An 11,597-nucleotide genomic window follows, 5' to 3' on the forward strand; every position below is an offset into this window, starting at 1 on the left:
AAACAGCCTGGTGACTTCTGAACTTCGAGATTATAAAGCAAGAAAGTTACTGAACACTCACAGGCAAGTCGATTGGCTAAGAAAAAGCAGCACAAAGTCCTGCCAAAATCCTAGCTAATCTGATAAAGGAAAAACCAGGGAGGTCTAAGCACTAAACCCCACAGTTTAAGCAGAGCCAATTCCAGCAGTAGAAAGAAGCACATCACATTTAGCAGGGTACCTCCTGCTTCAGATACAACATCTGAAGAGACAACTTTTTACCATCTTGAAGGTACTGCCCTTAAGTAAATTCTAAAATTCCCAAACTGCCAGAAAACATGGGACTGACACATGAATTTCATACAGATCAACATATGCTGCCTATAATCTAACTTGGAATGATGGAGAAACAAATTAACAAGACGTACATGACATGCAGCTCGTTACCACTTAAGCACTTCTTTCATTCTCCCACTTCCAATGCACTTCGCAAACAATTAATCCTCTTAACATCCATGCAAGCATATTTATTAGCCACAGTTTTAGCTTGTAAGTTCTTCAAGCAATGAGCTAGTTCTTTAAGCAACGAGCTAGTTCTTTTTCTAGCTTGATACACGGCTCATGAAAATTAGGACCAAGTCCCTGTTTTAACTGTTGAAACGGCTGCAAAGAAATCAGCTCCCCCCACCCCACTCCCTCCAGCATCTTACAGAGCAGATGAGCAAGACACACACTCAAGAACAGAGTTTTAATCCAGTTAAAAGAACTTTTAACCTAGTTAAGTGCTCAAATCCCAGCCTCCATGTTACAAGCACTCTTCTTCAGGCTACATTACCAGAGTCAATAAAAAATTAGTCAGTAGCCCTCGTCAGGATGGAAAAATAACTCCAGATTTTGGAGACTCCCAAGCCCACATTGCACAAGCAGATTCACACTCTTGTGCCCAAGTCAGGCGGACCCCACAGAGTCACCAGCCCAGCGGGTACCGATGAACCCCCAGCATCCTCCCACGACAGACATGAAGATGACGTATGTTTATTTTCCTTCTGGCAAACACACTACTTAATACAGTTAACAGGAACATTTGCACCAATGTTTCGCCTTGCATCCCACAAAAGTGTAAAGAGCCACCCGGACCTTGTGAAATGAATGTTCATTACACAAAACTTATTTTTACAACAGTGCATATAAGAAGTTTTCAGTCTTTATTTCTCTACTCAGCTGAGACAAACCTACATTCTATGCAGCTGCTAGGAGAAGAGAAACTATAAACATTTACATTTAATGCAACGAAAGGTTTACTCACCACCTCTTGTGTTCCACTGTGCTCTTAGACGATGATCACGCATCATAAAAATGGGTGGAGCGGCTGCAAACCACTCAGCAATGGAAAAACTGACTCCCATGCTTAAGAGAAGCTCCTGCAGAGGCTGGAAATCCCACTGAAACAAAGTGCCATCCTTACTCCCCAGGCGGGAAGTCTTTCGGCTATGGATGCAACTAATCTGCTATGTAGCACACGAAGCAGCATGTTTTACTTTTACCTCCAGAATCATCCCCTGCACCAACTGAAAGACCTTCAGATCAGGCTACGGAAACTGTTTTAATTTAGGTCACATGTAAACTCATTTATCTCCAGTTTGTTTTCAAAACAATTAAAAACCAGTGCTCCCCCAGTAGGAAGTGCAGACTTTAAGACGTCCAGAGCCATCAGTACAGCAGTCCTGTCACTGCGGTGAAAGATTTATGGTAGCAGGGAACAAAAGAACAACAAAATTAATCACCTAACAGCAGAGGTATATCATGTAAACCTCACTCCTCAGGTGACTCACTTAAGTGTTATTAACACAAGAATTTGGAAAAAAAAAAAAAGGGGGGGGCAAGTCTCAGTTTTGGTGCCATATTAGCTGTGCTGTGCACAAGCTCATGCGCCAAAAGACATTGTTTTGTATAAGCATGAAATCTGCCCATCCTGTCTCCCCTTCCCCCCAAAAAATCACTCACTTCCCCCCTTCCTTTAACATCTGCTTCCTCCATCCGTGCATTCATTGTCCCACCACTATTATGGGACCAAAGGCTTCAGCATCCCAGAGGAAACGCAGGAGGGAAATCAGTGTGTAAAGCAAGCGAGACTCATTCACTTCAGCCATCTCATGCCTCAGCATCCCCTATTTTCCCCTTTCTTTCTATTGACAGCAGCTTCCAAGATTCGGCTGCGTGTTGAGAGCCACAAGTGCCAGGAAGCCAAATGTGCCACACATCCTGGTTCTGATCCTCATCGTGCCCACGGACGTTGGTGTAGACAGCTTGCCTTGCTCCTGTAAGGACCCCCAACCAATGCTGCGGGGCAAGAAGCAAAGTGAGACAGACCCAGCACAGCTCTTCATATGGTTGCACCAAAGGGAGGGACTTCACACAAATGGCAGCTCTGGGCTCCCCTAAAACATGGCAGGAATATCCCTCCAGCGTCAGGGACATGGCAAAAGGGATCTTTGGACGAACCCATCCTTGGCATCAACTTCCATTGGGAGGTTTCTATCTCCCACAGGAGGTCACTGTGCAGATTCACACCCCTTCCTCCCTACACTGAAAACAGGGATACCTGCAAGAACAGGAGTGAGCCAGCATCCATGCGTGACGTGCCAGGTGTGTTCGTCCATGGAAAAAAACAGTGAGTCAGTAGTTGGAGTCTGAAGACAGTCCAGTTTAAAACAGCCGCTCCGTGCCAAAATCCCTGTTTGTAATGGCTTTATTAACTGCAGCCTTCAGCCTTACGGAGCAGTTACACCACTGGGGGCAGAGACACATTGGGAAAGAGATTTACTTTCCCAAGTAACTTTGCCAGAAACCTCAGATACAATTTAGATGAAGCTACAAAGTAAGTCACAGGTTTTAACATAACTTACTGCTCCTATTTGCATTAGTCACGGATGATACAAAGCACAGGGGATTCAAACATGACATGTCGGGTAGTTTCTCTCAACAAAAAGTTTTTAACATCATCAAATGGTTGGAGCAAGTCCAGAGGAGGGACACGAAGATGATCAGGGGGGTGGAACACCTCTCCTGTGAGGACAGGCTGAGAGAACTGGAGTTGTTCAGCCTGAAGAAGGTTCTGGGAAGACCTTATAGCAGCCTTCCAGCACCTAAAGGAGACCTACAAGAGAGCTGAAAGGCTTTTTACAAGGGCATGTAGTAGTGATAGGACAAGGGGTGACGGCTTTAAGCTGAAAGAGGCGAGATTTACTTTAGATATAAGGAAGAAATTATTCTCTATGAGGATGGTGAGGCCCTGGAACAGGCTGTCCAGAGAAGCTGCCGATGCCCCATCCCAGGGAGTGTTCAAGGCCAGGCTGGACGGGGCTTTGAGCAAACTGGTCTAGTAGAAGGTGTCCTGCCCATGGCAGGGGGGTTGGAACTGGATCATCCTCAAGGTCCCTTCCAACCCCAACCATTCTGTCATTCTATGATGAACCTATGAAATGACATACACTCTTCTGCTTTAAGATGACCACCTTAAATCATGCTCAAGGAGAATAAGTCTTACCAAAATTCAGCCTCTTATTTAAATAAGTAATTTATCACATACTTTATTTTCCATCCTACTCAGAAATAAAACCTGAAGTAGGTGCTACGAAAGAAAATCCTTAAATCCTTTCTTTTACACTGGATCAGGCTAATCTCAGCAGTGCAATCACACTGTAAATAACATCTTGCATTAAACAAGCTCTTACTGTATATTTTGCAAATATAACATGAAGTTAAAAACAGTTCAGAAAAAAGACTAAAGGGTAATGACATTTGTGAAAGGTAGACTAACCACCTGAAGTAAAACAAATACACCAGCACAGACTATAAATATTTGGAAGTTACTCTGACAAATGATAAATATTTTGCATAGCTGATTAGAAAATGTCACAAATGCCTGAAACTAACCTGCAATGGATCAGTTGCAACTACCGGTGCTCATACATTTTAAATAGAATCTCAGAAGAGCAACTACACAGGATGCAACTCACTGATACAAGCAACCGGTTGCCATCCCACAATTTCCAAGAAAATCAAAAGGCTAATTTGTGCAAGGATTAAGCATACGAGAAAACTTCTATAGTTCAGTTGCCATATCTACTGATTAAAAAATCATCACTGATTTCAGATAACTAGAGCATCCAAATGGGAAAATAATTTATTACAAACAAGTTATGGAATCACTTTAATACTTTAGAGTGACATTGGTACATTTTGAAGAAATAGGTGAATTCCTAATCCTTATGAATGGAAAAGAGATATAAAGAAAATATAAGTGGTCCAGGAGGATTAACTTTGTCAAATGAATCCCTGCTACAGAATCACAGGTTAACCCGTGAAAAAGCACCACGCTGGACGCTGCAGCCAAGGCCAAAATCAAGGTCCTCTACGAACCATGGAAGCCCACAAGGTCCACACCACCAGCAGCCTTTGCAGCGGTGAGAAACCCAGCAGGAGGCTGCCCAGAGGGACCTAAACCCAACCTCACACACAAAACATGCTTGGAATACACTGTATTTCAAGCCCTCAACACAAGAGCTGTGAGGAGGTGCTGATAGTAGTTCAGATGGTATTTTTTCCTTATGTTTACCCCAATCCCATATGCAACATTTGAGAAGTTCCCAACACACCTTTGTTACAGTTCAGCATTTGCGCTGTGAGAACTACCTTGCTACACCAGCAAGGAATTTAGCTTTTTCTCACCCATAATAAAAACCACCAATAAACTCTAAAGCATCTGATTTTTAGTTTTTTGTGGGTTTTGGGGTTTTTTGGTTTTGTGATATATATAAAATAGTCTTGTTAGACTGCCTGACCATGTCACAACATGAGCTCAATTACAGCTACAACAGAACTAAAGCTTACTGTTTGCAAGAGATCACACTGCATACTTTTTAAGGACTGTTGACTACTTAAAAATATTTGTGATTACACTTTCTTCGCCTGTTCCTCAACAACTTAGAAGCATAGCTAAAATTGTTACAAAGAAAAATTGTTAAAAAGGCTATAAAAGTGGCAGGGCTTATTTCTGCAGAGAAGACATACCTTCACTCTAGAGCGAAATAATTGCAATCTCAGGGAACTTAAAAAGGAAACACTTTAAGTAACTCACTGGCTTATCTTAGAAACACATCTATCTCCCTTGCCATCTTCACATGCTATAAAACAGGGACCGGCCCCACAGTCAAATATCTTCTTTGCACTTGGAAAAGTACTTCCAAGGGTGCAGCTCCAGGGATATTTCTGCTGGTGGAAGCACAGGAGCCTCTCCCAGGGCAGCTGCTCATGAGAACACAAAGGGACATCAGTCAGGGAACTGATTCAGGTAAAGAATGAACTTTTTCGCTGAACCAATCCAAGGTATGAATTGTACAGAGAAAAAATATATATATATGTATTAAGTAGAATCCATTTCCCCGTCTGGTTTGCTGAACAGACCCATAAATACCAGCATGGCCCAGGTGGGGAACTAGAAGAAGCTGCCTATGCCTACACTGACACACAGAAGATAACACAAAATTACAGTTTGAGTTTAGGATGACACGGAAAATGTTTTATCTGCTGCATGCTTCCTCCAGCCGTCTCTAGAAGGGCATCGAACAGTTTACAAGTTTTATGGCATCACAGCATACTTGTCACGTAGACATCAACAGAGGAGTCACCCTGTTCCCGTGACAGAGGACCATAAATATATAGAGATATATCTTTTTGAAAAAGATCTGTATAGCTTGACTGCAGCAACAAGTTCCCGGTGTAGCTGCTTTCCCTGGAGCGCTGCCATCATATTTTCTTATCACTAACCAAAGTAACTAACCAGCTAACTCCCAGGGACGTGCTTTGCCTTCTAGATCTCCATAAAGGTCATTTGCAAGGGAGAAATGCAGGGGTTTTTTTAAAAAAAATAATTAATTAATTAAAAGAAGACATTATGCCACATCCACAGCTTTGTTTCCAAAAGTAGGAAGAAGAGCAATGCCAGGCTGCAACACCACGACTGAAGCGTTTGGCTATTCACTAAGAACAAGGAGTGGCCGATTCCCTCCCCACAGCAAGATTGTTGACAGCTGTTTTAGAGGAGAAAAAAAGCCAAGCATGACTAAGCTATTCATAAAAATCTCATTGTATCGAACACCCCAACAACGAGTTTTGATTTATAAAAAGTGCAGTGCTTCCTATATGTGACTGTTCAGGTGCCAGCCCTGAACCAGGCTCCCAACTGGATTATATCCCCCGTGGCAAACCCCATAGCAGCGAAGCAGAACTGTATCTACACCCAAAGCTATCAGTTGCTTCAGGAAGTCACTCATTACCTTTATCTATCCTACAGGTGATTGATGCAAGCCAGCAAACACCAGAGCATTTGGCACCCAGCAGCACCCAGTAATCACACACTGCAAGGTGCTTCCCACCCCAGCTTCCCGCATCCAGCCTCTCGTGTGCCTGCAAAGGGGATGCTGCTCATGTTATCCTCTGGCTGGAAACCACACCAACTGCCAATTCCCTGTTCAAGAGGCTGGGAAAAGACTCTGGGAAAGCACATCATACCTTCACAGCCTCCTGGACTAGCACTGCCTTCCACCAGCAGAGCAAAACCAAAACCAAATAGTTCCTCCATGCTAATCAGCTATGTGGTTTAGTTTACTTCAGGCTATTTATCGCCAGTGTGGGGAACCCCTATAGAAATAACATTTAATAGCACTCAAGTAGATTGCAGAGATAACCAGCTACAGTAATAAGTAGAAAAGCTTCCAAGCTGCTTCAAGGACGGTGTTATGGGGAAGTGGATCACCACCAAATACCAGGTAGAGAAAACAGATACATCGGGTGTCGTGGAGACAGAGTGGAAAAGAAATAGGTACAGCAGGCATCACAACTTCCACTACCGATTTTTTTGTTAAGTAGCTATCTATTTAAAACTTATTATGCCAGCAGAAAATCATATGAAAGCACCCACTGCCCTTGGAACACAGGACTGCATGCATACCAGCAATAAAACTACTTTTTTTTTTACTCTAGTATAATTTATTGACCACTGCCTTAATTCATGCTTTGGATAGAATAACCAGATTCCTTTAACAGTACTTAATCCTCCTCTTAGCACACAAGCACACCCTAGACCAGAACACAGCTTACTCAGGAGTATATCCTGCTGAGAGATTAGTAGCGAGTTCTGCATAAGCCTGAGTCTCAAAGCTTCCCTATATAGACTGTGTTTAAAAACATCCATCATCAGACACTACCTGGCAGAGCTCTGTTTCTATGCGAAGCTTTGACTTCTTAACTGCGTTTCCCTCCTTTGATGCTGTGAAGCTGTAAACCAGGAACATCGAGCTGCTGCCTTTCTCCCTGGCTGCAATCCCGGCTGGACTCTGTCACTCGGAACATGCCATGTTCCCCCCTCTCGGGCTATGCCGGCCGTCCCTTGGTCACCAGAGCCGGGCAGGAGGTGTAGGCTGGAACGCCGTCACACAATGCCATGTATCCACACGACCTGCAGAAGACTTGTCATTCCAGCTACCTACAAAACCCGTCTGCCTTGCAGAACTCCACATCCGTGCCCTTCTAGCAACAGCCCCAGGCTAGCCCGTCTGCCCAGCGCTGGGCAGAGCTGCAAGAAGACGTACTAGGCTCAACCTATGAATGCGGAAGATGGGTACATGCTTGAACTTGTGCCAAGGGACAACACAAGCCCAAATGATCCTCAACCATGCCTTACCTTGCTATCAGGCTAGTAAAAGAAAGCCCCAAACCCAAGCATCCAGGCAAGATATTGTCACCACAGAAGGTGACAGCCTGGACCAGAGTGGCTTCTAAGCACATGCTCCTCCAGTACAGATAGCAGCTTTTGTCCACAGGCATGGATGTTATAAGGCTAACGTCAATCTACTCCCACTGCTGAGGTATCTATGTATAAAAATACACCTCCTCTAACACGGTAATAAATGAATCATTAGTACCTTATCTTTAAGGAACTATGTGGAACTTGGTTCACCTTCGCAATTCCACAGTAGCTCAGCAAGGACATGTAAAACATGACAAACACACCCAGCAAGGGATGGATTTTAAGCTGAAGAGAGTCACCACAAACAGAAATATTGTAGCTCAGCCCTTTGAAACTGACTAGATTACATTAGCCAAAACTCCCAGCACACAAAACATTCATGGATCTCAGACCAACTGTCTAAACTCAGTTCTGAAGCTACATGCTTTACATATTTCTACTGCATCGCATATCTCCATGAGTACCTCAAGTTTCATGGCTGACCAACACTACAGGGAACACCACAGCTACCAACTGTCCTACAGAAATGCAGCATTTCAAATCCCTTTATCACATCCCCATCTGGTCATCCACAACAGAATCAATACAGCACACTCTTAAAAAAACTTTCAAAAAAATCTTTTTTTCCACCTCTGAGCTCCAGTTAAAGTGAAGCCTCATAAAGGACACTGGAGCAGAACCAATTACAGACGTCAGCAACATTGATCTCGACTAATCCCAACTCCTTTATATGACTTGCAGGGATAACACACTCGCAGAAGGTGGATTAATAAACTCCCAATAATTTACATGTTAAGAAACAACTAGCCTTTCACAATCTTAGTCCAGAAACTCCGATATTTGCCTCAAAAGGAGTGTCTCCATTCAAGAAGAAAAAATTAAAAATTATATTTTCAAGCAACAGAGTGAATGCACAAAACGGGCCCCACAGCAATGTCCCTCTGAGTAATTTCCAAGGCCCACTCAGGCCCAAAGGTGAGAAAAACCAACACGGGCCGGTTGCTCCGGAGACTCAGATATAAAGCCCATATTACTTTCTTTGCAATAAACTGAGATACAAAGTTGCGTCAGCGAGCACGGAAGGTTTTCTTGGGTTTTTGTTTGGGGTTTTGTTTGTTTATTTGTTTTTCGGATCACGGTATCAAGAATTTGAACAGCGAGGAAGTGCGGGCAGGCTCGGTGTGTGTGTGCCCGGGCGCACACTCGGGCACGCTCCGTGCCCGCCCCCCCATCGGGGAGCGGGGCCGCCACCCCCGCGCCGGCAGCGGGGGGAGCGCACCCGGCCCCGGAGACAATAGCGGCGGGGAGCAGCCGCGCGACAGAACACGAAGAAATAAACTAAAAATAAATACCAACTATAAAATGAACGGGAAGAAAGACACGCGAGGGAGAGGGACCGCCCGGAGCGTCTCCACGCGAAGTTGCGCGGAGAAAAACCCCCCGAGGGACGAGGAGGAAGGGCGGGGGAAGCGTGCGAGGGCGCGGGAAGGGAAGGGGGGGCTCCCGCACACCCGCCCTGGGGGAAAGAGCCCCCCTCCACCCCCGCCAGGGGCCTCCCCAAACTTTCCCCCCACCTCTTCGCCAAACTCCAGCGGGGCAAACTCACCGCGGGGACCCGGCGGGCGGCTTCGCCCCTGGCAGCGGGGCCGGGAGGGAAGGGAGAGGGAAGGGGACGGGGAGGGGGGAAAGAGGCGGCCGGGCCGGGTGCTCTCCGCCCGGGGAGGCGGGCAGGAAGGAGGGCCAGGGGCTGTGGGCTCCGCAACCTGAGCAGCGCCGCCGTGCCCGCCCCCGCGCCGCGCCGCCAGCCCGCATGCGCCGCCGCCCAGCCGCGCCGAGCGGGGCCGCCCCCGGCAGCGGGCGGGCCGGTGGGGGTTGGATGGCGGAGGGTGGCAGTGCCGGAAACTTGCTCGGGGGTAAGTTTCTCCCGAGAAGGACGAGGAGCGGCTGGGAAAAGCCCGGGAGTCCCCGTCTGGGCTAGTGCGGGTTTCTCACCTGTCACCTGGCTGCTTCTGCTCCCGTTTGTCCTTTCCTGGTTTACTCAGCTGCTGTGGGAGATCCATCTACTTGTTTATGATACTGGCCTGCTGGTGTGAAAGGACACAGACCACTTCTTATGCTGTTTGCTTATTTGTATTTGAAGGAGAGTCTTACTTGCCGTGCACTAAACTCCAGATTTAAGGACTCGTTTTACTTGGGGTTGCATTTCTAGCGTTCCCATCTCCTGCAGTTAGAATGCCTCTTACAGAGCTGAGAACACAAGCTGTCGAGCCATGAAGGTGAGCTGCACATCTATACCCATCACAAAATCTAGCAGCTCAACTCGAGTCCCACCAAGCCAGCCCATGGTCTTGTCCTGCTCCTTGCTACCTTTCTCCTGTTCCTCTGCCATTGTATGTGGTGTGTACATTTTACCGAGTGACATCTCCCATACCATTCCCATGGCTTGCCCTGGAAAAATGGTGGAAAAGGCAACTCACCATTAGCAAACGAGTTCATGGGGCCTGTGGTCCACATGTGGCTGGCTCTGAGGAGGCTCCTGGGAACGAAGATGCATGATCTGTTGTGGTGGTGACTTGCCTTCAGTTACCATTTTTGTTAGAAGCTTTGGGTACATATGGTGGCCCAACATTTCCACTCTGTTTAAGCTACTGTACACACATATGTCCCACTAGACCTGGTGGTGCCCAGGTGATCATGTCCACAAAGATAGTAGCAATCTGAGTTAAATGTATGTTTTGTGCCCTACTAGAGCTGGGCAGCCCCACCTCACGACAACTGACCTCAACAACACTTCACAATACTTCCCAACAAGACCTTGCTGCTGGCCAGAGCACTGGGCAAAGGCTGCAGGTAATTGCTGTACATCGTGTTCTCTCTAGGTAGAACAGAAATAACAATGCTGCGTACGGTGCAGAAGATTTTCTGCTGAAAACACTGCGTGTGAACTTGGCATTGTCTTCCAAAATATGCACTACTGATCCTATTTAAATCAACTGAAATCATAAAAATGCTTTTAACACTTGTGCAATGTGGTAATTGTAGGGACTGGAACGTGTCAACGTTGTACACCCTTTTCAACCAGGATGTAAAGCAGTATTTTTTTTTGTGTGGCTCCAACAGGGTGAGGCACATGAAAGCAGGGATACTGGAAATACATTTTCTTTTACCTTCTCCCACCCCTGTAAAAAGGGATTATGAGACAGATGACTTGGAAGTTCCCAGACTCATGAAGAGGGGTCAGGCACAGTGATGGCTCAGGAAAGAGCACCATCTAGTGAAAAGCCACTTCTTGCAGAAACTGTCCCCTATAAGTCTCCAACCAACCAATGACTAACCCAGCCCAGCCCAACCTACCTCATAACATCTGAGGCAATCCTGAGCGAGGTAGCATGGTAACAGATAACAGATGCCTAAAATTTTCCATAACACACACACCAAGATCTGTAGCTCAGCCCTCTTGGTTGTCCATCAAGGGAACATTTCTTCTCTGCTTGTCATCTCCAGCCAGGTAAGTCAACCTCTGCCTTCTGCTGCCTTGCCTGGAGCTGACACAGCCCTGGTCTTGCTGTAGGGGACCCACAGTCATATTGAGGGGATTAGAAGCACCAAAAGAAGGCTCAGCCTCCCAGCTGAGTCTGTACCAGCCATGTACACGTCCATGTATATGGGCTCACATGTGTTGCTCTTGCAAATGGTTTGGAAATGCTTTGGGGAAGTCTTTTTGGCACATGGGTGCAAAGGAGATCTGACAGCAAGGCTGTCCAGGAGCATTTACTGATATTCTAAACCAGGAGGCAAGGAAATCAGC

At 46.1% G+C, this 11,597-nt stretch overlaps 1 protein-coding gene across 19 annotated transcripts in view; it reads right to left on the reverse strand.

Annotated features, from left to right (window-relative positions):
• AKAP13 (A-kinase anchoring protein 13) overlaps positions 1-9,585 on the reverse strand; it is a 213,662-nt gene extending 204,077 nt beyond the window's left edge. For 13 of the 19 annotated variants that reach the window (XM_065076603.1, XM_065076593.1, XM_065076589.1 and 10 more), the window contains exon 1: positions 9,396-9,576. The gene's annotated coding sequence lies outside the window, so the exon portion shown is untranslated. Of the gene's footprint in view, positions 1-9,363 lie in introns of all 19 variants that reach the window. The other 6 variants (XM_065076606.1, XM_065076605.1, XM_065076607.1 and 3 more) reach the window with 4 other exon arrangements.
• Positions 9,586-11,597: the final 2,012 nt, after the last annotated feature.

The sequence above is a fragment of the Columba livia genome, chromosome 11 (genome assembly GCF_036013475.1).
Source record: "Columba livia isolate bColLiv1 breed racing homer chromosome 11, bColLiv1.pat.W.v2, whole genome shotgun sequence".
Classification (NCBI taxonomy): Eukaryota; Metazoa; Chordata; class Aves; order Columbiformes; family Columbidae; genus Columba; species Columba livia.